Source organism: Sorghum bicolor, chromosome 7, assembly GCF_000003195.3.
Source record: "Sorghum bicolor cultivar BTx623 chromosome 7, Sorghum_bicolor_NCBIv3, whole genome shotgun sequence".
Taxonomy (NCBI): Eukaryota; Viridiplantae; Streptophyta; class Magnoliopsida; order Poales; family Poaceae; genus Sorghum; species Sorghum bicolor.
This window is the reverse complement of record NC_012876.2, coordinates 21,791,341-21,818,587: the sequence shown is the minus strand read 5'-3', so window position 1 is coordinate 21,818,587 and position 27,247 is coordinate 21,791,341.

The following is a 27,247-nucleotide window of genomic DNA, read 5'->3' as shown; positions in this document are numbered from 1 at the left end:
CTAACCTTTCCAGGATTGGAGCAAGAAGATCGGATGAATGACAAGCACAAGGTATGTACAACCAATCATCATACAACATTGAATTAAATTCATCCAAACTTGAATTTTGCAAAAATTCAAGTTTGGGGGAGTACTTTACATAAAACATCCTTTACCATGTTGCTATGTTGGTTGTCCCTACCTTTGAAACATGCTCAATTTGTTAAATACTAATCACACTACTTCATCTCCACTTGAGTAGATCTCTATAAATGCTCTCATACCACCTTTATTTGCTTTAGTATATGTCTAGGTTTGGAGTAGTTTCATTTATCTTTTAATTAAGCATGGTGCTTAATTTAGGAATGATGATCTTACTTCCAAGGGATTTTAAATTAAGCATGATGCTTAGGTTAAAATGCCCTCCTAAATCAGATTAGACATGGTGTCTAGGTTGATTTTTGAGCCGATAGTATGCTATAGTAGATATTGGATATTTTATTGGACTAACCCCTACAGGAAAACTTTCAATATCGACCTGGGAAGTCTTGAGATAAATTCACATTGGAGACAAAGAGAGAGACACATGAAGTTTAACAATTTACACAAGGAAGGCATAGCTCACAAGAGATGATCTATGGAGGGTGCCACAAACATGATGCACAACCGCTAAGAAAGGAAAGCTTCCACAAGGTGATACTGTACCATCACTCTTCAAGTGAGGTAACATCTTAAGGTACTTGTCTATCACTTTTATAAGTTTCTCCTTGGTTCTGGCGTTCACATGAATAAAAGAGACAAACATGTATGATTTACAATTCTAGATTAACCAACCCAATCGATTCAATATGTTTAGTCCTTCCACCTTTGTGATCTCATACTCCTAATCATATGAACTAAAATGTTGCACACTCAATCTTTGGAAGATATAAACAAAACATATATATAGATAGATTATCTTTCCATAAGGTTGAGCAATCTAATCTGACAAATGTTAAATACTACACTCTTGATTTTATTATCCATCAACTTTGTCTTGCTCACTATGCTTGAGGTTAGAGAAGAACAAATACACTTTTGGTTCTGTTGGTGTTTTCCACCAACAGGGCCCATACACTTGATCTCTGCCTTGTCTCTATGAGTAGGTACACTTTGAGCAAAATATGATGGAGTTTTACAACTCCCAGACTCCACCAAAGTGAAGAACCTAGATCTATGAGCACAAACACGCTGGAGATACTGGACACTCATGCAAACACTGCCCTGAGATGCTTGAGGATGTAACTACTAGAGTAACACCATTGTGGAAGTAATTAGTGACCTTCTGCCGGTCAAGAGAGACAATCTAGGATGCCCCGTCATCCCAATCTCCATCGGCATGGTGGACTTCCTAGAAGCACTCTGCGACTTTGGCTCCAGCGTCAACATTATACCTAGGGGAAGCCATTCCTGAACACCTCGGGAGCTGTCATCTACGCTAGTGCTGCCAAGATCAGTTTCTACATCAAGGGGAAGAAGGAGACGTTTTCCTTCAAGAAACAAGACTACACAAATCCCAGAGCAATCCCGACATGAACCAAGGAAGAGGACCAACAGGAGGAACAAGAACAAGCAAATGTGTACCGAGTCAGCTAAGATGGTCACTGCAGCTCAAGGAGGTCAAGATCGTCAACTCAAGTCACCTTTCTTGATCAAGAAGGACGACCCTGGTGTCCCAAGCATCGAGTCCACAATCAACGGATATTCTTTTCAGAAGACACTCTACGACACCAGATCTAACATCAACATAATGGCCGCAGTCACTTATCAGCTCCTGCATGGAACCATGTCCCTACAACCAACATACATTCAGCTCCAGATGGCAGATCAGACATTCTGAAAGATTGAAGGTTATTGACATGGCAGAAGACGAGTACGATCCACCCATCATCCTTGGAAGACCGTTCTTTAGCACCATTAAAGCAATCATATACATTGGAACTAGAGAAGTCCACATACACTTCCCCTCAGAGAAGGTACGCCACTGTTTTACTGACCCTAACTATATAGTTGAAGACTCTAAGCAGGTCAGGACAAGAAGACGACGACGCAACCACAACCAGAGGAGGCAAATCATCAAGGACGGATGGGTAGACTATGAAGGAGAAGTTGTAAGGTCTGAAGACATACAACTTGAACAGAACTATCCTGAGGAGACCGTAGCACTGAGTCAGGTGTGGAAAGAGAAGATAGTTATACACGAAGAGGAAGCACCGTCGGAACCACCGATTACGCCATCCAGCGAATCCCAAAATGACTCAAGAAACGGAGAGTCCCGTTCGGAGGACTTAAAAACACCGAACGCCTTGCCAAGAGGTAAACTTGGTAGTTATCTTTCTCCTTTCAATTATTTAAAATAGTTTGCTTAGTTAATCAGGTTCATATCATCTTGAAAAGAAAATAAAAATGTTAAAAAATAGTAAGCCCCATGTGAGTATGCTCATGGCATAAAACCCATAAGTACATTCACTGTGGTGGCATAAAATATGAAATAAATATATTCCTATCCTATAAAAATAAAATTATAAAAATAAATTTATGATCCTACTAAAGAGAGTAACATTTATTGAGGAGGCTCAACATAATAAAGGCTAGATATTTATGCTAACACTTAACTAGTTCCACAAAGCTTTGTTGTCTATTTGAGCTCCACAGAATTCAAGGATCAAAGAAGACCAGCTGACGGAGGACATCCTAATCGCTGCCAAGGTGCTGCAGACATTCAAATACACCTCCACCACCTGCTAGCTACATGAGAAGAAATTACGTCAAAATCTAGCTTGGGGGAGAGCACCCCCATTTATCCAGCTAAGTATTCTACTCACGTTTATACTTTACTCTGATAATAAAATAATGCATAATCATAAGAACCCAAATAAAGATTTTGTGCTTATATATATCTTTGCTTAGTTTGCTAAATAAATAAATAAATAAAGTTTGCTTTGAACCCTCATGATAAGCTCTCACATGGAAATGATGAATAGTTGCTCTGCCATGACTAGTTCTTAAAATTGAAATCTCTCTCAAGTTTAGGCATGACTGTTATTAATTAAGATTTGCTCTAAACCTAAACTTGTGGGAAGAGTACTTGATCTGAAGTCTAAGTCGTTAACGGATATGATATGGGAAGGTTGAGTGCTGTTTATCTGTTCCTAGAGATGCTAGAATTCTAGAGAATTTTATCTTTGAAAATCTTTAAAATGTTGCATGATGAGTTCCTGTATGATGAGAGTTTAAATTCCTACCACAGCCAGATATACATGCTTCCTAGACTTTGAGCCACACATTTACTTTTTACTGCTTATGAGCATTGAGTGTGGTCAAGCTGTGTAGACCCTTAGGAGCTTGTCATGTGGTTAAAATCAAGATTCACTTGCACGTTCACTCATACATGCTGCTTCTACTCCGGAAGTACGCATCCACATATATCCATCCATTTCCATCTCCGGAACCACCCAAAAATATTTTACTCCTAATCAGGGATAGAATAGCCAAAAACATTTCTGTTTTCCCTTGTGAAATAAATGCTCAAGTTATCTTGTTACTACCACGTGCTACATTATTTCAAGAGATGAGTGCTCTAAAAAAAGAAAAAAAAAGAAAGATACGAGGAAATAAAAAGGGGCAAGTGCCCGGAACCTCGAAAGAAAAGAAAAAAGTGAGACGAGAGGTAAAAATGGACAAGTGTCCGACAGTAGAATTAGGGGTACAAGATACCCGTTTGAGAGAAAAGAAAAAGAAAATATAGAGCATCTCATTCTCCCTGAAAGTTTCAAAAGAGCAAGAAAGGTATGTATCCCCTCAAAAGAGCACATGTAGAATTAGACTTTCACCATTGTTATCACCATCATCACCATACACCATTCATTCGCCACACAGGCACATCTTGATTTGACTTATTGATTTGTTTCTTTGGATCCATGGTTTGACTATACAATACATGTCTTGTAAGTATGTATACTTTATCTCCCACCTATGAGCTCCAGATATTAAAGCCTTATTAGAGTAGGGTGAGAGAAAAGGCAATGCCACTATGCTTTATACCATAAATACTACAGATTTTGAGAGAAGGCGTATACCATCACTGCCTTGGTAAGGATCCAGAAATACCACAAAAGAGAGACTAGAGAAAGTCATACAAGGAATCTCTGAGTTTTATTTAAAAATCTGCAAAAACTCTAGAGCTATAGTTGATCAAGAACATGAGACATGGCGCTTGATTAGACCGTTCTATCTTTTAACTACTCAAGACACAAGTGACGGTTGCAAGCCCCATGGTGGAAGGTAATATGAGTAAATTTAAATCTTAACAGTTTACCCTAACCCAAAGATGAGATCTTGTTTGAACGCATATGTATCTTTAAGGTATGAAACCACTGTAGAAACTCTTGAGTCCATCTTTGCTCAGGGACGAGCAAAGGTTAAGCTTGGGGGAGCTTGTTGACGGTCCTTAATGCTCATATTTAACCATCAACTAATCATGGAAAAGGATCCAAATGCAACCAACACCTAGACTTAGGGTTTTATCTGACAGAATTCCACAAGTTTTGGTGTTTGTCTATTTCTGCAGGGGGTTATCAGGAAATACGGAAGAAAAGCCCACACGTCAGGTTTACATAGAGATATTAACATGCCGCACAATTTTCTATCATCTAGAAGACTCCAGAAGCCACGGGACCGAACGGGAAGGCAATCGGGCTCGGAGGCAGGGCGCCCGCCCTACTCTCCTGTAAGTATGTATTAGCTGTCTCCCACCTATGAGCTCCAGTTATCAAAAACCTTATTAGAGTAGGGAGAGAGAGAAGGCAATATCACTATGCCTCATACCAAAAATACCATATACTTTGAGAGAAGGCATACACCATTACTGCCTTGGTAAGGATCCAGAAATACCATAAAAGAGAGACTAGAGAGAGTCATACAAGGAATCTCTAAGTTTTATTTGAAAATCTACAAAAACTCCAGTGCTATAGTTAATCGAAGAACAAGAGACATGGCGATTGACTAAACCGTTCTATCCTTTAACTGCTCAAGACAAAAGTGACGGTTGCAAGCCCCATGGTGAAAGGTAATATGGGTAAGTTTAAATCCTAACAATTACCCTAACCCAGAGATGAGATCTTGTTTGAATGCATGTATAACTTTAAGGCATGAAACCACTGCAGAAACTCTTGAGTTCATCTTTGCTCAGGGACGAGCAAAGGTTAAGCTTGGGGGAGCTTGTTGACGGTCCTTAATGCTCATATTTAACCATCAACTAATCATGGAAAAGGATCCAAATGCAACCAACACCTAGACTTAGGGTTTTATCTGACAGAATTCCACAAGTTTTGGTGTTTGTCTATTTCTGTAGGGGGTTATCAGGAAATACGGAAGAAAGGCCCACACGTCGGGTTTACATAGAGATATTAACGTGTCGTGCAATTTTCTACCATCTAGAAGACTCCAGAAGCCACGGGAACGAACGGGAGGCCGATCGGGCCCGAGGGCAGGGCGCCCGCCCTCCCCCCTTGGGTGCCCGCTGTGCTACAGTGCCCAATCAGGAGACGTTTCGCGGATTATGCTCCACCGACCTAAAGGATCAAGGAAAACCGTGCGAGTAATGTCGGTTTGATCCGAGGGCCCAGATTCATCTGAAAAGACTATATAAGCAAGGCCCCTGGCCCCTGGAGATGATACCTCTTCTACAGAATCAAAGTTAGGGTTTCAATTCTTCATCCAAGTAGAGAGGATCCCTCTAGTTCTTCTAGTTCTACCTCTAGTTCATCTAGATCTAGTTCTAGTTCATCTAGTTCTAGTTCTAGTTCCTCTAGTTCTAGTTCTAGTTAGTTCTAGTTGTAATCTAAAAAATAGGGAGAGAGAAGAGGAGAGCGGAGGAGGAGCCGTATCTGTCAGATCTTCCTCAACATTGTACTTTTGCAGCAACTGGTTCGTTCTTCATCGTTCTCCAGGTTCTTCAATTCATAATTCCTGAGTTCTTTAATTACTTTTATTTACATTCAAGTTATTTATTGGATTCTCGCTTGCATCCAGTGCTCTAGTCTTTATAACGCTAGAGTAGTAATTAATAGATTAGACGTGGTGTTTATTTTTGTAATTACCTGGAATTGCACCCAATCCTGCAGATTGTTGTGGTAGCCTTAGGGTAGTGACAGCCCTAACGGTCGACGTATTCCACCTCGTTCGGATCGGTGTTTGTAGGACCGTAGTCAGACCTTCCTAGCCCCCTTCTCATCTCTTTCTGTGGTTAGTGCTCTGATGTCCCGAAATAGATAATCTTTGAAGTAATTCTTGATTCTTAGATCAACTAGAGAACTCTCAGGAAACTTCCTCTCTTCCCACCAAAAACAATTATATAGTTATCCTTAGGCGATCTTGAATCTTAATTAGTACACTCACGTTCCCTGTGAAAAATCCATACTCTGGAATACTCCCGGGTGAAGGCTACATCGGTATCCGTGCGCTTGCGGATTTTTCTATTTGCGTTTAAAATACCCAACAAGCTTTCTGGCGCCGTTGCCGCCCGAAAGCTTGTTGGGTATTTTAAACGCAAACAGTAAAATCCGTAAGCGCACGGATACCTGTTGATATTTGGGAACGCAATAAGGAATTGATCCGCAAGCGCACGGATATCGGTGAGCATTTCACCCGGGAGATTATCCAGAGTTATCGTATTTATATTTTTACCACTGGGAGAAAGGGTGCATCTGACTAACCAAATCTATTGCTACTATCTCTTTAGGCACAAAGAATGTCTTTCGATGTGAGTGATAAATAGAGAAGACTGCAACCGTAGTCTCCTTCTAACCTTGGTAAGGATGATCTACTGTTCTAATGGGGAGGCTAACGGAATCTAGACAACACAAAGGATGTTCGACCCGCACCTATAAACCCTATCCTTCCTGCTAACGAGATGTGATCTACAAAGGTAACTCGGAATTGTCACGTTCCTCACTACTACCACGGTCCAGCTAGTCAGGGAATATCTATGAGTACCCCAGCCTAAACACCACGTTTACGCCAGTAATGATTACTCTAAACTCTACGCGAAGAGATTAAAGTAAACTCATAAACCATAAGAACAATAAAACAAGAACTTACTAGAATTTAGAAGTCGAATTACTGAAGAATCCTAGGAGCAAGCTTCGGGTTAGGAGAACTTGATCCCGCAGGTACAAGCATGGAGTAGACACCGACAGGCCGGGCTTCCTCCAATCTACACCTCCACTCTATATCTCTCAATCTAGTAGAAACTAGAAGATCTATTTCTACCTTACATTGGTTGCTAAGCCTAAAAAGAAATATTAATTAGAGAAGAGGTTTTCCTTCGAGGGCACCCCTCAATCTCTATGATAATTTCTTGTCCTCCTCCAGGGGCCAGGGGCCTTGCTTATATAGTCCTCCCCTTCTATGCGTTTTGGGGTCGGTAGGCGATGTGGTACTAAACTTTCCACCATATCTTATTAAAATGCACATAGGCCTTAATGGACCAAAATATGATTTGGGCCCAATTAATCCCGCAGCTCTTTTATGTGGAGTCCTTCTTTTATTAATATTTCTTGATTCCGAACTCCAAATATAGCAAATAATATATGCATTTCGATTAGCTCGACGAGATCTTTCCAATGGTGTACTCCTTTCTGTGATTGGTGGAAACAACTGGGCGGGCGCCCAAGGGGAGTGGGCGGGCGCCCTGCCCCCGGGTCCGTTCGGCCTCCCGTTCGTTCCCGTAGCTTCTGGAGTCTTCTAGATGATAGAAAATTACGCGGCACGTTAATATCTCTATGTAATCCTGACATGTGGGCCTTTCTTCCTTATTTCCTGATAGCCCCCTGCAGAAATAGACAAACACCAAAACTCGTGGAATTCTGTCAGATAAAACCCTAAGTCTAGATGTTGATTTCATTTGGATCCTTTTCTTTGTTTATTTCATAATTAAATTTGATACTTAAGGACCGTCAACAAGCTCCCCCAAGCTTACCTCTTGATCGTCCCTGAGCAAGGATAGACTTAGCTATGGACCAGAAGTTGTTGCAATATCTTAAAAATTGACGGTACACATGCTTTTTAAATTAGATCTCATCTCTGAGTTAGAGTAAACTGTCAAGACTTAAAACTTACTTTACCTTCACCATGGGACTTGTAACCGTCACTTCTGTCTTGAGAGGTTAAAAGATAGAACAGTCTAGCCAAGTGCCATGTCTCTTATTCTTGATCAGCTATAGCTCTGGGGTTTTTTGCAGATTTTCAAATAAAACTCAGAGATTCCTTGTATGACTCTCTCATATCTCTCTTTTGTGGTATTTCTGGATCCTTACCAAGGCATTGATGGTATATGCCTTCTCTCAAGATATGTGGTATTTATGGTATAAGGCATAGTGACATTGCCTTCTCTCTCACCCTACTCTAATAAGGCTTGATATCTGGAGCTTATAGGTGGGAGACAGCTAATACATACTTACAAGACATTTATTGCATAGTCAAACTATGGATCCAGAGAAACAAATCAATAAGCCAAATCAAGATGTGCATGTGTGGCGAATGAATGGTGTATGGTGATGATGGTAACAACAATGGTGAAAGTCTAATTCTACTTTTGCTCTTTTGAGGGGATACATACCTTCCTTGCTTTTTGAAACTTTATGAGGAGAATGAGATGCTCTTCTTTTTCTTTCCTCTCAGGTGGGTATCCTGTACCCCTATTTCTACTGTCGGACACTTGTCCATTTTTACCTCTCGTCTCACTTTTTCTTTCTTTCGAGGTTCCGGGCACTTGCCCCTTTTTATTTCTTCGTTTATATATTTTTTTTCTTTTTTTTCTCTTTTTTTTCAGAGCACTCATCTCTTGAGATAATATAGCAAGTGGTAGTAACCAAAATATTTGGAGCATTTATTTCATAGGGAATAACAGGGATAGGAAAATATTTTTGACTATTCTCTCCCGGATTAGGAGTAGAATATTTTTGGGTGATTCTGGAGATGGAAATGGATGGATATATGTGGATGGTACTTCCGGAGTAGAAGTAGCATATATGAGTGAACGTGCAAGTGAATCTTGATTTAACCACATGACAAGCTCCTAAGGGTCTACACAGCTTGACCACACTCAATGCTCATAAGCAGTAAATAGTAAATGTGTGGCTCAAAGTCTAGCAAGCATGTATATATGGCTGTGGTAGGAATTTAAACTCTCATCATACAGGAACTCATCATGCAACATTTCAAAGATTTTCAAAGATAAAATTCTCCAGAATTCTAGCATCTCTAGGAACAGATAAACAGCAGCTCAACCTTCCCATATCATATCCGTTAACAACTTAGATTTCAGATCAAGTTTTCATCCCACAAGTTTAGATCTAGAGCAAGCTTTAAATTATAACAGTTATGTCTAAACTTGAGAGGGAACTCGAAAATTGCAAATTAGGCACAGCAACTATTCATCATATCCGTGCTAGAGTTTTATTATTAAAATTCAGATTAGTATAGCCACTTTATTTATTTATTAAACATACTAAGCAAAAGATATATATAAGCACAAAATCTTTATTTTGTTTTTTCATAGTTTATGTATTTTAATATTCTAACATAATATAAGTATAAAGATAGGTAGAAATACTTAGCGAGAATAATGAGGGTGCTCTCCCCCAAGCTGAATTTTAACGTAATTTCTCTTGATGTAGCTAGCAGGTGGCAGAGGTGTATTTGAAAGTCAGCAGCATTCTGACAGCGATTAGAATGTCCTCCGTCTGCTAGTCTTCTTGATTCTTAAATTCTGTGGAGCTCAAATAGACAACAAAGCTTGTGGAACTAATTAAGTGTTAGCATAAATATCTAGCCTTCATCATGTTGAGCTTCCTTAATAAATGTTATTTATTTAGCAGGATCATACACTTATTATTATTATTATTATTTTATATTTTTATTGTAAGATGAAAACTTATTTATTTTATTTTTATGCCACCACAGTGAATGTACTTATGGGTTTTATGCCATGAGCATACTCACATGGGGCTTACTATTTAACATTTTTATTTTCTTTTCAAGATAGCATGAACCTGATTAACTAAGCAAATTATAATTGAATAATTGAAAGGAAAAGGTAACTACCAAGTTTACCTTTTGGCAAGACGTTCGGTATTTTTAAGTCCTCCGAACGGGACTCTCTGTTTTCTCAGTCATCCTGGGATTCGCTAGGTGGCGTAGTCGGTGATTCCGGTGGCGCCTCTCTTCGTGTATAACTATCTTCTCCCTCCACACCTGACTCGGTGCTACGGTCTCCTCAGGACAGTTCTGTTCAAGCTGTATGTCTTCAGTCCTTATCACTTTTCCATCGTAGTCTACCCATCCGTTCTTGATGATTTTCCTCCTCTGGTTGCGGTTGCGTCGTCTTCTTGTCCTGACCTGCTTAGAGTCTTCAACTATATAGTTAGAATCATTAAAGTAGTGGCGTACCTTCTCAGAGGGGAAGTGCATGTGGACTTCTCTGGTTCCAATATAGATAATGGCTTTGATAGTGCTGAGGAACAGTCTTCCAAGGATGGTGGGTGGATCATACTCGTCTTCTCCCATGTCAATGACCTGAAAATCATCTGGAGCTGAATATATTGGTTGTAGGGGCATGGTTCCATGCAGGAGCTGATAAGTGACTGCGGCCATTATGTTGTCGTCAGATCCGGTGTCGTAGAGTGTCTTCTGAAAAGAGTATCCATTGATTGCGCACTCGATGCTTGGAACACCAGGGTCGTCCTTCTTGATCAAGAAAGGTGACCTGAGTCGACGATGTTGACCTCTTCCGACAAGGATCCAATGTTTTAAGTCTTTTGGACAAGACTTTCCACCATCTTCATCCTTTAGGTGCATCATTTGATTAGGTGTGGACCTTGACGTCTACACCTCTTGATACGGTGTCACCCATGTTCTTTTTTGCCCAGTAGTTCGAAGTATGGTGTTGGCAATATCCTGCTCAGTGAGTTTGTGCTCATAGATCCAGGTCCTTCACTTGGTGGAGTCTTGGAGTTGTGAAACTCCTCCATGTTTTGCTTGAAGTGTACCTGTTCATAGGGACAAGGCAGAGATCAAGTGCATGGGCTCTGTTGGTGGAAAACACCAACAGAACCAAAAGTGTATTTGTTCTTCTCTAACCTTAAGCATAGTGAGCAAGACAAAGTTGATGGATAATAAGATCATGAGTGTAGTATTTGAAACATTTGTCAGATCAGATGGCTCAACCTAATGGAAAGATAATCTATCTATATTTATGTTTTATTTATATCTTCCAAATATTGAATGTGCAACATATTAGCTTATATGTTTAGGAGCGTGGGATCACGAAGGTAGTACTAAGAACAAAGATTAAAGGACTAAACATGTTGATTTAATTGAGTTGGTTAATCTGGAGTTATAAATCATACATGTTTGTCTCTTTATTTATGTGAATGCTAGAACCAAGGAGAAGCTTATAAAAGCGATAGTTAAGTACCTTAAGGTGTTACCTTACTTGAAGAGTGACGGTACAGTATCACCTTGTGGAAGCTTTCCTTTCTTAGCGGTTGTGCATCGTGTTTGTGACACCCTCCATGAATCATCTCTTATGAGCCACGTCTTTCTTGTGCAAATTGTTAAACTTCATGTATCACTTTCTTCATCTCCAATGCGAATTTATCTCAGGACTTCCCAGGTTGATATTGAAAGTTTTTCTGTAGGGGTTAGTCCAACAAAATATCCCATATCTACTATAGCATACTATCGGCTTAAAAATCAACCTAGACACCATGTCTAATTTGATTTAGAAGGGCATTTTAACCTAAGCACCATGCTTAATTTAAAACCCCTTGGAAGTAAGATCATCATTCCTAAACTAAGCACCATCCTTAATTAAGAGATAAATGAAACTATTCCAAACCTAGACATATACTAAAGCAAATAAAGGTAGCATGAGAGCATTTATAGAGATCTACTTAAGCGGAGATGAAGTAGTGTAATTAGTATTTAACAAATTGAGCATGTCTCAAAGGTAAGGACAACCAACGTAGCAACATGGCAAAAGATGTTTTTATGTAAAGTACTCCCCCAAGCTTGAATTTTACAAAATTCAAGTTTGGATGAATTTAATTCAATATTGTGTGATGGTTGGTTGGACATACCCTGTGCTTGTCATTCATCCGATCTTCTTGCTCCAATCCTGGAAAGGTTAGTGACAAGAATACCCGAAGGAATATTTCTACAATTATCTTTATATGCTCAATACACAAGGCAATGTTGCAAATAATTAGAAGTTCATGTTATGATCTGATAAGTGCTTGTTTTAGGACACTAAGCATGTCCTTGGGAAACCATCAAGTAATGTTGGTGAAGTGGTTTCCCCTCCAACACCTACCTATATCAAGATCAACTCAACGAGATCTGCAATATTTATTATAGACATATGCATCGACAACCGCCCTTTTAAAGTTTTTATAAATGAAGAGGAAGAGGGGGTTGGAGATCTCAAATGTGGTAAGGATGGAGAGACAAATTGATTGGAGAGATGTTTTATATGAGCAAGGACTGGGTGAGATATTTATGAAATAACTTCCATGCTCACTGTTGTTTCTCTCATTCTTAAACTCCAACGATGATTCTTCATGAATGCTTAAAATTCCTCTAGGATTGTCTCTCAAGTTTGTTTTATCTAACCATTCAATGGTGATAGCACATGGATTTTTAATGCCCTCTAGCCATTGATGTTGCTCTTCTCGATCCTCCTTCTTATGCATGGGATGTCTAGAGAGGTTCATAGGATTATCGGGAGGTTCAAGAGAAAGAGCATAGTAGAAATTATTAAGCTCAAGGATGGGATGGATAGCCGAATTAAGGGATTGAAATGTTTGGAAATCGGCTATTGAAACTTCCTTTCCTCGTCTGGGAGATGATTCCTTCTCTATCTCTAAGATTATTCTATGAAGACTAGTACAAGAAGGATGTCCACAAATGAAGACATACCTTCATTTACTAATAGATAAAGAAAGAAGGACTCTACCAAAGGTTATATGATTAAGACCAATGTGAAAATATCTAGGAAAAACATGGTCTTGTAGGGCTAGGTCTAAACCAGAATTTATAGAAAGATTAACAGATTCCCTAGGTGTGGCTAAAAGTGCATTATCTTCTTGATTAAAAGATAGGACCTCAGCTATAGAAAAGGGTTGGTTTTGACCTATTGCAATCAACTCCGGACACACATCATAATTAGGGGCAGGACGTGTTGACTCCCATGGTCTATGGCTGGTTTCCGAAGGTGCAAAGAATTTAATAATAGGTATGGAATTTGAGTTATCCATAAAAATAAAAAGATAAAACAATAAAAGTATAAAAGTATAATACAAGATAATAGCAAGACTCAAAGTTATCTCAGCAAACCGTCTTTCTCCCCGGCAACGGCGCCAGAAATGCTTGTTGATATTTGGGAACGCAATAAGGAATTGATCCGCAAGCGCACGGATATCGGTGAGCATTTCACCCGGGAGATTATCCAGAGTTATCGTATTTATATTTTTACCACTGGGAGAAAGGGTGCATCTGACTAACCAAATCTATTGCTACTATCCCTTTAGGCACAAAGAATGTCTTTCGATGTGAGTGATAAATAGAGAAGACTGCAACCGTAGTCTCCTTCTAACCTTGGTAAGGATGATCTACTGTTCTAATGGGGAGGCTAACGGAATCTAGACAACACAAAGGATGTTCGACCCGCACCTATAAACCCTATCCTTCCTGCTAACGAGATGTGATCTACAAAGGTAACTCGGAATTGTCACGTTCCTCACTACTACCACGGTCCAGCTAGTCAGGGAATATCTATGAGTACCCCAGCCTAAACACCACGTTTACGCCAGTAATGATTACTCTAAACTCTACGCGAAGAGATTAAAGTAAACTCATAAACCATAAGAACAATAAAACAAGAACTTACTAGAATTTAGAAGTCGAATTACTGAAGAATCCTAGGAGCAAGCTTCGGGTTAGGAGAACTTGATCCCGCAGGTACAAGCTTGGAGTAGACACCGACAGGCCGGGCTTCCTCCAATCTACACCTCCACTCTATATCTCTCAATCTAGTGGAAACTAGAAGATCTATTTCTACCTTACATTGGTTGCTAAGCCTAAAAAGAAATATTATTTAGAGAAGAGGTTTTCCTTCGAGGGCACCCCTCAATCTCTATGATAATTTCTTGCCCTCCTCCAGGGGCCAGGGGCCTTGCTTATATAGTCCTCCCCTTCTATGCATTTTGGGGTCGGTAGGCGATGTGGTACTAAACTTTCCACCATATCTCATTAAAATGCACATACGCCTTAATGGACCAAAATCTGATTTGGGCCCAATTAATCCCGCAGCTCTTTTATGTGGAGTCCTTCTTTTATTAATATCTCTTGATTCCGAACTCCAAATATAGCAAATAATATATGCATTTCGATCAGCTCGACGAGATCTTTCCAATGGTGTACTCCTTTCTGTGATTGGTGGAAACACCTGGGCGGGCGCCCAAGGGGAGTGGGCGGGCGCCCTGCCCCCGGGTCCGTTCGGCCTCCCGTTCGTTCTCGTAGCTTCTGGAGTCTTCTAGATGATAGAAAATTACGCGGCACGTTAATATCTCTATGTAATTCTGACATGTGGGCCTTTCTTCCTTATTTCCTGATAGCCCCCTGCAGAAATAGACAAACACCAAAACTCGTGGAATTCTGTCAGATAAAACCCTAAGTCTAGATGTTGATTTCATTTGGATCCTTTTCTTTGTTTATTTCATAATTAAATTTGATACTTAAGGACCGTCAACAATACCGATGTAGCCTTCACCCGGGAGTATTCCAGAGTATCGATTTTCCACTGGGAACGTGAGTGTACTAATTAAGATCCAAGATCGCCCAAGGACAACTATATGATTATTTTTGGTGGGAAGAGAGGAAGTTTCCTGAGAGTTCTCTAGTTGATCTAAGAATCAAGAATTACTTCAAGATTATCTATATCGGGACATCAGAACACTAACCACAGAAAGAGATGAGAAGGGGGCTAGGAAGCTCCGACTACGGTCCTACAAACACCGATCCGAACGAGGTGGAATACGTCGACCATTAGGGCTGTCACTACCCTAAGGCTACCACAACAATCCGCAGGATTGGGTGCAATTCCAGGTAATTGCAAGACTAAACACCACGTCTAATCTATTAATTACTACTCTAATGTTTCAAAGATTAGAGCACTTGATGCAAGCGGGAATCCAATAAATAACTTGAATGTAAATAAAAGTAATTAGAGAACTCAGGAGTTATGAATTGAAGAACCTGGAGAATGATGAAGAACGAACCAGATGCTGAAAAAGTACAATGTTGAGGAAGATCCGACAGATCCGGCTCCTCCTCCGCTCTCCTCTTCTCTCTCCCTATTTTCTAGATTACAACTATAACTAGAACTAGAGGAACTAGAACTAGAACTAGATGAACTAGAACTAGATCTAGATGAACTAGAGGTAGAACTAGAAGAACTAGAGGGATCCTCTCTACTTGGATGAAGAATTGAAACCCTAGCTTTGATTCTGTAGAAGAGGTATGATCTCCAGGGGCCAGGGGGTCTGGTTTTATAGTCCCTTCAAGTGAATCTGGGCCATCGGATCAAACCGACATTAATCGCACGGTTTTCCTTGATCCTTTAGGTCGGTGGAGCGTTGTCCCGAAAGAGAGTCCTCATTGGGCACTGTAGCTGGGCGGGCGCCCAGGAGAGTAGGGCGGGCGCCCTGCCTCCGAGCCCGATTGCCTTCCCGTTCGGTCCCGTGGCTTCTGGAGTGTACTAGATGATAGAAAATTGTGCGGCACGTTAATATCTCTATGTAAACCGGACGTGTGGGCCTTTCTTCCATATTTCCTGATAACCCCCTGCAGAAATAGACAAACAACAAAACTTGTAGAATTCTGTCAGATAAAACCCTAAGTCTAGGTGTTGGTTGCATTTGGATCCTTTTCCATGTTTAGTTGATGGTTAAATATGAGCATTAAGGACCGTCAACAAGCTCCCCCAAGCTTAACCTTTGCTCGTCCCTGAGCAAAGATGGACTCAAGAGTTTCTGCAGTGGTTTCATACCTTAAAGATACATATGCGTTCAAACAAGATCTCATCTTTGGGTTAGGGTAAACTGTTAAGATTTAAATTTACTCATATTACCTTCCACCATGGGGCTTGCAACCATCACTTGTGTCTTGAGCAGTTAAAAGATAGAACGGTCTAATCAAGCGCCATGTCTCATGTTCTTGATCAACTATAGCTCTGGAGTTTTTGCAGATTTTCAAATAAAACTCAGAGATTCCTTGTATGACTTTCTCTAGTCTCTCTTTTGTGGTATTTCTGGATCCTTACCAAGGCAGTAATGGTGTATGCCTTCTCTCAAAGTATGTGGTATTTTTGGTATGAGGCATAGTGGCATTGCCTTCTCTCTCACCCTACTCTAATAAGGTTTTGATATCTGGAGCTCATAGGTGGGAGACAGCTAATACATACTTACAAGACATTTATTGCATAGTCAGACCATGGATCCAGAAGAACAAGTCAATAAGTCAAATCAAGATGTGCATGTGTGGCGAATGAATGGTGTATGGTGATGATGGTGATAACAATGGTGGAAGTCTAATTCTACTTATGCTCTTTTGAGGGGATACATACCTTTCTTGCTCTTTTGAAACTTTTTGAGGAGAATGAGATGCTCTATATTTTATTTTTCTTTTCTCTCAGGTGGGTATCTTGTACCCCTAATTCTACTGTCGGACACTTGTCCATTTTTACCTCTCGTCTCACTTTTTCTTTTCATTCGAGGTTCCGGGCACTTGCCCCTTTTATTTCCTCGCATTCTTTCTGTTTTTCTTTCTTTTTTTAGAGCACTCATCTCCTAAAATAATATAGCAAGTGGTAGTAACCAAGATAACTTGAGCATTTTTTTTCACAGGGAAAAACAGAAATAGGAGAATGTTTTTGGCTATTCTCTCCCGGATTAGGAGTAGAATATTTTTGGGTGGTTCTGGAGATGGAAATGGATGGATATATATGGATGGTACTTCTAGAGTAGAAGTACCATGTGTGAGTGAACGTGCAAGTGAATCTTGATTTAACCACATGACAAGCTCCTAAGGGTCTACACAGCTTGACCACACTCAATGCTCATAAGCATTAAAAAGTAAATGTGTGGTTCATAGTCTAACAAGCATGTATATATGGCTGTGGTAGGAATTTAAACTCTCATCATACAGGAACTCATCATGCAACATTTTAAAGATTTTCAAAGATAAAATTCTCCAGAATTCTAGCATCTCTAGGAACAGATAAACAGCAGCTCAACCTTCCCATATCATATCCGTTAATGACTTAGACTTCAGATCAAGTACTCTTCCCACAAGTTTAGGTTTAGAGCAAATCTTAATTAATAACAGTCATGCCAAAACTTGAGAGAGATTTCAATTTTAAGAACTAGTCATGGCAGAGCAACTATTCATCATTTCCATGTGAGAGCTTATCATGAGGGTTCATAGCAAACTTTATTTATTTATTTATTTAGCAAACTAAGTGTTGACGGTCCTTAAGTATCAAATTTAATTATCAAATAAATAAAGAAAAGGATCCAAATGAAATCAACATCTAGACTTAGGGTTTTATCTGACAGAATTCCACGAGTTTTGGTGTTTGTCTATTTCTGCAGGGGGTTATCAGGAAATACGGAAGAAAGGCCCGCACGTCGGGATTACGTAAAGATATTAACGTGCTGCGCAATTATCTTACATCTAGAAGACTCCAGAAGCCACGAGACCGAAGCGGAGGCGAAACGGGGCCAGAGGCAGGGCGCCCGCCCTCCTGCCCTAGGCGCCCGCCCCCTCTAGGAGTCCAATCAGGACTCTGCTTTGCGGGAGATCTCCACCAACCTAAAGGATGAATCTAAACCATACAATCTATGTCGGTTTGATCCAACGGCCCATATTCACTTGAAGGGACTATAAAACCAGACCCCCTGGCCCCTGGAGGAGAGAGACTCTCAACCCTAATTCATTGTTCCATCAAGGGAGAAGAAGCCTCTGATCAAGATTAGAGCCACCACATCAATTAGATATCTAGATTAGCATAGCTACATAGGATTAGAACTAGATGGAGTCAATCTTCGATTGGTTTCCGGATCTGTCAAGAGGATTCTTGGTAATTCTCTAATTGTGCTTCTAATTACTTTCTAATTAACTTTGTTCTTCAATATTATGAATATGACTTTGTTCTACTTCAATATATTGCTTATGACTTTGCTCTACTTGCTTATATTCAAGATTATATTGCTCTTAGTTTATCATAGTTATGTACTTGTCTTAGTTAGATTGGATCTATATACATGCTTAGGATCGTATAGCGTTTGTCCATCGGATCCATGGGTAAATGATAGATATTGTGTAGGTGTGGTGCTTATACCGTATTTATCTGCGATTGTACCCAATATGCCAGATCGTGGGGTGGTTCGTGATAGTGACAGCTTCATTGATTCTTATATAGTCCCCCTCTCGTGTATTGGGCTGGCAGAGCAACATTATTACAGGGGAGTGATTGCTATGTTTCTCATATTCCTTGCTAATATCACTATGCATGGGTGTAGTCTTGTCTCACAATGATTGCTAAGTATGCTTGCACTAACTATGATATGCTAGACTATATAGTTAAGAATAACTTAGGGAATATTCTTGTAGTTCGTTCTAATACCATGCTAATGACTTTCTAGAGTATCTAATTGAGGTGCTTATCATATTTATTATGTGGCTAGATCAGATTAGTTATCCTTGTCACTATTATTATTTCATATATCTTTTATGTGACACTTATCCCTGTATGAACAGTTAGATATAATGTTCTCAATTATACATGCAATGATAGATGCTCAATCTCATATTCTATTCTGTAATCAATAGTGATGATTGTTAATCCCTTCCCAGTGGTAAAAATATAAATAACGATACCTGGAATACTTCCCGGTTAAAATGCTGCATCGGTATTAATCTGTGCGCTTGCAGATCCCATTCATTATTTATTTAGAAGAGCAATTGCATATTTCAATACCGCGTCTCTTATATCATGCTGGGGATGACAACTTGGCTTAACTGGTGTGAGGGATAGGTTTGGCATTTTTGGCACCGTTACTAGATTTAGAGAATTTAATCTACTTTTGGTAATGATGTTAAGAATACCCAACAAGCATTTTTGGCGCCGTTGCCGGGGAAGGTTGATTACTAATCCGGAATAGAATAAAAGATTTTGAGTTATCATTTGCATCACTAATATGATTGAGCTTATCTATTCTCTCATACAGTTTTATCCCGATATTTTTCTATTTTATCTTATGCAGGGGAATGTATGAATAGAAGACATCTTCTAGGAAATTTTGTTGACAATCCCGAAGCATTATTCAAGAAGACGAGAGCCAAGAAGAAATCATCAACACTTCACGAAGAAGCTTCATCCAATCAAGAAGATCACCGGAACTTGTCTTCAGAGTTCGAAGCCATGGCGAACAAATCAATCCGCGAGTTCTCAGCTCCCACTACGGACAACATCCGTACTGGACCTGCTGCAGAGATCGACGGCAACTTTGAGCTCAAGCCTGGACTTATCAACATGGTGCAATCCAACCAGTTCTGTGGGAAGGCACACGAAGATGCTAGTGCTCATTTACAACACTTCCTGGAGATTTGCAACACATTCACCATATCAGGAGTTTCCAAAGATGCTATACTACTTCGCCTCTTCCCATTCTCACTATTAGGAAGAGCGAAGCAGTGGTTCTACGCTACAAAGGAGAAGAATATTACGTGGGCACTCTGCTCAACAAACTTCCTGGCAAAGTTCTTTCCCATGGGCAAGACCAATGCTCTCCGTGGGAAGATTACAAGTTTTTAGCAACAAAATGATGAATCTGTTCCAGAAGCATGGGAGCGCTTTCAAGACTACATCCTAGAATGTCCCCATCATGGAATGGAGAGTTGGCTATTGATGCAGACGTTTTATCACGGGCTCGGCAACAGTGCCCGAGAAACCATGGATGCTGCAGCTGGAGGAGCATTTTTATCACCTACTATACCACAAGCCACAGCTCTTGTGGAGAAGATGGCGTCCAACCAAAGCTGGAATGAAGAGAGGACCCAAACACGCAAGAGAGGTGGAGGTATGCATCAGCTGAAGGAGGTAGACATGTTGTCTGCGAAGCTAGACCTGCTCATGAAGAAGCTCGACGATAGAGCTGGAGACAAGAAAGAAGTTATGCACATCTACGACTCTCACATGACTTGTGAGGAGTGTGGAGACACTGGACACTCAGGCAACCACTGCCCTGAGATGCTTGAGGATGTGAACTACATCAACAACAACAACTACTACTACAACCGTCCTCAACAAAATCAAGGTTGGAATCAACAGAGACCTAACTACTCAGGTAATTATCAAGGTAACAGTTCTTACAACAATAATAATAATTTTCCACCTTTGAGAGAGTTAGTGTCTAATCAAGGAAAGCTAATGGATAACCTATCTAAGAAATTGGCATCTAATGATAAAATGCTAGAAAATATAAATAATAGAATGGATAATTTCTCTACTGCCATCAAGAATCAAATTAGCTTTAATAAAATGATTGAATCCCAGTTAAATCAAATAGCTGCTGCTGTTCCTACTACTAACCCCGGTATACCATCACAACCGGAAGGACTAGAATATGCAAATCTTGTAGACATGTTTGATGCAGGTAATTGGAGTAACCCCGTCAATGAATTCTCTACTGACCTTCTGCCGGTCAAGAGAGGCGATCTAGGACGCCCCGTCATCCCGATCTCCATCGGCATGGTGGACGTTCCAGAAGCACTCTGCGACTTTGGCTCCAGTGTCAACATTATACCCAGGGTACTCTATGAAAAATTCTTTACATATCCTTTATTAGAGACAACCATGTGTTTGCAGTTTGTAGATCAGACGATAACTTTTCCAAAAGGATTAGTGAAGAACCTTTGTGTCCGAGTTGGTACCTTATATGCCCCAGCAGACTTCGTAGTGGTAGAGACCCGAAATGATGAGAGAGCACCTATCATCCTAGGGAGGCCATTCTTGAACACCACGGGAGCTATCATCTACGCTAGTGCTGCCAAGATCAGTTTCTACGTCAAAGGGAAGAAGGAGACATTTTTCTTCAAGAACAAGACTACACAAATTCAAGATCAATCCAGACATAAATCAAGGAAGAGGACCAACAGGAGAAACAGGAACAAGCAAGTGTGGACTGAGTCAGCTAAGATGGTCACTGTAGTTCATGGAGGCCAAGATCATCAACTTAAGTCACCGTTTTTGACCAAGAAGGACGACCTAGGAATGCCAAGCATTTACTGCTCCATACATGGATATAGCTTCGACAAGACGATTTGCGACACCGGATCGGGCGTCAACATAATGGCCGCAGTCACCTATCGGCTCTTGTTCGGGACCATGCCACTAAGACCAACATACATTCAGCTCCAGATGGCAGATTAGACATTTCGAGAAGTCAAAGGAACAGTAACTGATGTCCCAGTCAAAATTGACGATCACTTTGTCTACACAGACTTTCAAGTTGTTGACATGGGAGAAGACGAGTATGATCCACCCATCATCCTTGGAAGACCGTTCCTCAGCACTGTTAAAGCAATTATCTACATTGGAACCGGAGAAGTCCATATGCACTTCCCCTCAGAGAAGGTACGCCGTTATTTTATTGACCCTGACTATATCGTTGAAGAATCTAAGCAGGTCAGAAAGAGACGCAACCGCAACCAGAGGAGGCAGATCATCAAGGACGGATGGGCAGACTATGAAGGAGAAGTTGTAAGATCAGAAGACGTGGATTCTAAACCGAATTATCCAGAGGAGATTGAAGCACCTAGTCAGGTATGGAAAATGAAGATAACTATACATGAAGAGGAGGCGCTGCCGGAAGTACCGACTACGCCACCCAACGAACCTCAGGACGATTAAGAGAATGGAGAGTCCCGTTCGGAGGACTTAAAAACACCGAACGCCTTGCCAAGAGGTAAACTTGGTAGTTATCCTTTCCCTTTCAATTATTTCAAATAGTTTACTTAGTTAATCATGTTCACACTATCCTAAAAAGAAAATAAAAATGTGAAAAAACTGTAAGCCCCATGTGAGTAGACGAGTGGCATAAAACCCATAAGTACATTCACTGTGGTGGCATAAAAATAAAATAAAAATTTCTTTTCTGCTTTATAAAACAAAAATATAAAAAACAGGGAGTAATATTTATTAAGGAGTCTCAACATGATAAAGGCTAGATATTTATGCTAACACTTAACCAGTTCCACAAGCTTTGTTGTCTATTTGAGCTCCACAGAATTTAAGAATCAAGAAGACTAGCAGACGGAGGACATTCTAATCGCAGTCAGAATGCTGCTGACTTTCAAATACACCTCTACCACCTGCTAGCTACATCAAGAGAAATTACGTCAAAATTCAGCTTGGGGGAGAGCACCCCCATTTATCACAATAAGTATTTCTATCTATCTATCTTTATACTTATATTATTTTAGAATATAAATATACATAACTATGGAAAACCAAATAAAGATTTTATGCTTATATATATTTGTCTTTTGCTTAGTGTGTTTAATAAATAAAGTGGCTATGCTAATCTATATCTAAATAAAACTCAAGCATGGATATGATGAATAGTTGCTCTGCCTAATTTGCACATTTTAAGTTCTCTCTCAAGTTTAGATATAACTGTTATAATTTAAAGCTTGCTCTAGACCTAAACTTGTGGGATGAAAACTTGATCTGAAGTCTAAGTTGTTAACGGATACGATATGGGAAGGTTGAGCTGCTGTTTATCTGTTCCTAGAGATGCTAGAATTCTGGAGAATTTTATCTTTGAAAATCTTTAAAATGTTGCATGATGAGTTCCTATATGATGAGAGTTTAAATTCCTACCACAGCCATATATACATGCTTGTTGGACTTTGAGCCACACATTTACTATTTACTGCTTATGAGCATTGAGTGTGGTCAAGCTGTGTAGACCCTTAGGAGCTTGTCATGTGGTTAAATCAAGATTTCACTTGCACGTTCACTCATATATGCTACTTCTACTCCGGAAGTACCATCCACATATATCCATCCATTTCCATCTCCAGAATCACCCAAAAATATTCTACTCCTAATTCGGGAGAGAATAACCAAAAATATGTCTGTTTTCCCTTGTGAAATAAATGCTCAAGTTATCTTGTTACTACCACTTGCTATAATATCTCAAGAGATGAGTGCTCTAATAAAAAAAAAGAGAAAAAAAAGAAAAACAGATACGAGGAAATAAAAAGGAGCAAGTGCTCGGAACCTCGAAAGAAAAGAAAAAGAAGAGCATCTCATTCTCCTCATAAAGTTTCAAGAGCAAGAAAGGTATGTATCCCCTCAAAGAGCAAAGTAGAATTAGACTTCCACCACCATTGTTTCCACCATTGTTATCACCATCATCACAATACACCATTTATTCGCCACACATGCACATCTTGATTTGACTTATTGATTTGTTTCTTTGGATCCATGGTTTGACTATACAATACATGTCTTGTAAGTATGTATATTTTATCTCCCACCTATGAGCTCCAGATATTAAAGCCTTATTAGAGTAGGGTGAGAGAGAAGACAATGTTACTATGCTTCATACCACAAATACTACATATCTTGAGAGAAGGCATGTACCATCACTGCCTTGGTAAGGATCCAGAAATACCACAAAAGAGAGATCTGAGAGAATCATACAAGGAATTTCTGAGTTTTATTTGAAAATCTGCAAAAAACACCAGAGCTATAGCTGATCAAGAATAAGAGACATGGCACTTGGCTAGACTGTTCTATCTTTTAACCACTCAAGACAGAAGTGACGGTTACAAGTCCCATGGTGAAGGTAAAGTAAGTAAGTTTTAAGTCTTGACAGTTTGCTCTAACTCAGAGATGAGATCTTATTTAAAAAGCATGTGTACCATCAATTTTTTTAAAGATATTGCAACAACTTATGATCCATAGTTGAGTCTATCCTTGCTCAGGGACGAGCAAGAGGTAAGCTTGGGGGAGTTTTTTGACGGTCCTTAAGTATCAAATTTAATTATCAAATAAATAAAGAAAAGGATCCAAATGAAATCAACATCTAGACTTAGGGTTTTATCTGACAGAATTCCACGAGTTTTGGTGTTTGTCTATTTCTGCAGGGGGTTATCAGGAAATACGGAAGAAAGGCCCACACGTCGGGATTACGTAAAGATATTAACGTGCTGCGCAATTATCTTACATCTAGAAGACTCCAGAAGCCACGAGACCGAAGCGGAGGCGAAACGGGGCCAGAGGCAGGGCGCCCGCCCTCCTGCCCTGGGCGCCCGCCCCCTCCAGGAGTCCAATCAGGACTCTGCTTTGCGGGAGATCTCCACCGACCTAAAGGATGAATCTAAACCATACAATCTATGTCGGTTTGATCCAACGGCCCATATTCACTTGAAGGGACTATAAAACCAGACCCCCTGGCCCCTGGAGGAGAGAGCCTCTCAACCCCAATTCATTGTTCCATCAAGGGAGAAGAAGCCTCTAATCAAGATTAGAGCCACCACATCAATTAGATATCTAGATTAGCATAGCTACATAGGATTAGAACTAGAAGGAGTCAATCTTCGATTGGTTTCCGGATCTGTCAAGAGGATTCTTGGTAATTCTCTAATTGTGCTTCTAATTATTTTCTAATTATCTTTGTTCTTCAATATTATGAATATGACTTTGATCTACTTCAATATATTGCTTATGACTTTGCTCTACTTGCTTATATTCAAGATTATATTGCTCTTAGTTTATCATAGTTATGTACTTGGCTTAGTTAGATTGGATCTATATACATGCTTAGGATCGTATAGCGTTTATCCATCGGATCCATGGGTAAATGATAGATATTGTGTAGGCGTGGTGCTTATACCGTATTTATCTGCGATTGTACCCAATATGCCAGATCGTGGGGTGGTTCGTGATAGTGACAACTTCATTGATTCTTATATAGTCCCCCTCTCATGTATTGGGCTGGCAGAGCAACATTATTACAGGGGAGTGATTGCTATGTTTCTCATATTCCTTGCTAATATCACTATGCATGGGCGTAGTCTTGTCTCACAATGATTGCTAAGTATGCTTGCACTAACTATGATATGCTAGACTATATAGTTAAGTATAACTTAGGGAATATTCTTGTAGTTCGTTCTAATACCATGCTAATGACTTTCTAGAGTATCTAATTGAGGTGCTTATCATATTTATTATGTGGCTAGATCAGATTAGTTATCCTTATCACTATTATTATTTCATATATCTTTTATGTGACACTTATCCCTGTATGAAGAGTTAGATATAATGTTCTCAATTATACATGCAATGATAGATGCTCAATCTCATATTCTATTCTGTAATCAATAGTGATGATTGTTAATCCCTTCCCAGTGGTAAAAATATAAATAACGATACCTGGAATACTTCCCGGTTAAAATGCTGCATCGATATTAATCTGTGCGCTTGCAGATCCCATTCATTATTTATTTAGAAGAGCAATTGCATATTTCAATACCGCGTCTCTTATATCATGCTGGGGATGACAACTTGGCTTAAGTGGTATGAGGGATAGGTTTGGCATTTTTGGCACCGTTACTAGATTTAGAGAATTTAATCTACTTTTGGTAATGATGTTAAGAATACCCAACACTAAGCAAAGATATATATAAGCACAAAATCTTTATTTGGGTTCTTATGATTATGCATCATTTTATTATCAGAGTAAAGTATAAACGTGAGTAGAATACTTAGCTGGATAAATGGGGGTGCTCTCCCCCAAGCTGGATTTTGACGTAATTTCTTCTCATGTAGCTAGCAGGTGGTGGAGGTGTATTTGAATGTCGGCAGCACCTTGACAGCGATTAGGATGTCCTCCGTCAGCTGATCTTCTTTGATCCTTGAATTCTGTGGAGCTCAAATAGACAACAAAGCTTTGTGGAACTAGTTAAGTGTTAGCATAAATATCTAGCCTACTTCTTCTTCCGGAAGTACGCATCCACATATATCCACCCATTTCCATCTCCAGAACCACCCAAAAATATTCTACTCTTAATCCGAGAGAGAATAGCCAAAAACATTTCTATTTTTCCCTGTGAAATAAATGCTCAAGTTATCTTGGTTACTACCACTTGCTATATTATCTCATGAGATGAGTGCTCTAAAAAAAGAAAAAAAAAGTATACGAGGAAATAAAAAGGGGCAAGTGCCTGGAACCTCGAAAGAAAAGAAAAAGTGACACGAGAGGTAAAAATGGACAAGTGTCCGACAGTAGAATTAGGGATACAAGATACCCACCTGAGAGGAAAGAAAAAGAAAATATAGAGCATCTCATTCTCCTCAAAAAGTTTCAAAAGAGCAAGAAAGGTATGTATCCCCTCAAAAGAGCACAAGTAGAATTAGACTTTCACCATTGTTATCACCATCATTACCATACACCATTCATTCGCCACACATGCACATCTTGATTTGACTTATTGACTTGTTCTTCTGGATCCATGGTTTGACTATGCAATAAATGTCTTGTAAGTATGTATTTGCTGTCTCCCACCTATGAGCTCCAGTTATCGAAAACCTTATTAGAGTAGGGAGAGAGAGAAGGCAATATCACTATGCCTCATACCAAAAATACCACATACTTTGAGAGAAGGCATACACCATTACTGCCTTGGTAAGGATCCAGAAATACCATAAAAGAGAGACTAGAGAGAGTCATACAAGGAATCTCTGAGTTTTATTTGAAAATCTACAAAAACTCCAGTGCTATAGTTAATCAAAGAACAAGAGACATGGCGCTTGACTAAACCGTTCTATCCTTTAACTGCTCAAGACAAAAGTGACAGTTGCAAGCCCCATGGTGAAAGGTAATATGAGTAAGTTTAAATCTTAACAGTTACCCTAACCCAGAGATGAGATCTTGTTTGAATGCATGTATAACTTTAAAGCATGAAACCACTGCGGAAACTCTTGAGTTCATCTTTGCTCACGGACGAGCAAAGGTTAAGCTTGGGGGAGCTTGTTGACGGACCTTAATGCTCATAATTTAACCATCAACTCATCATGGAAAAGGATCCAAAT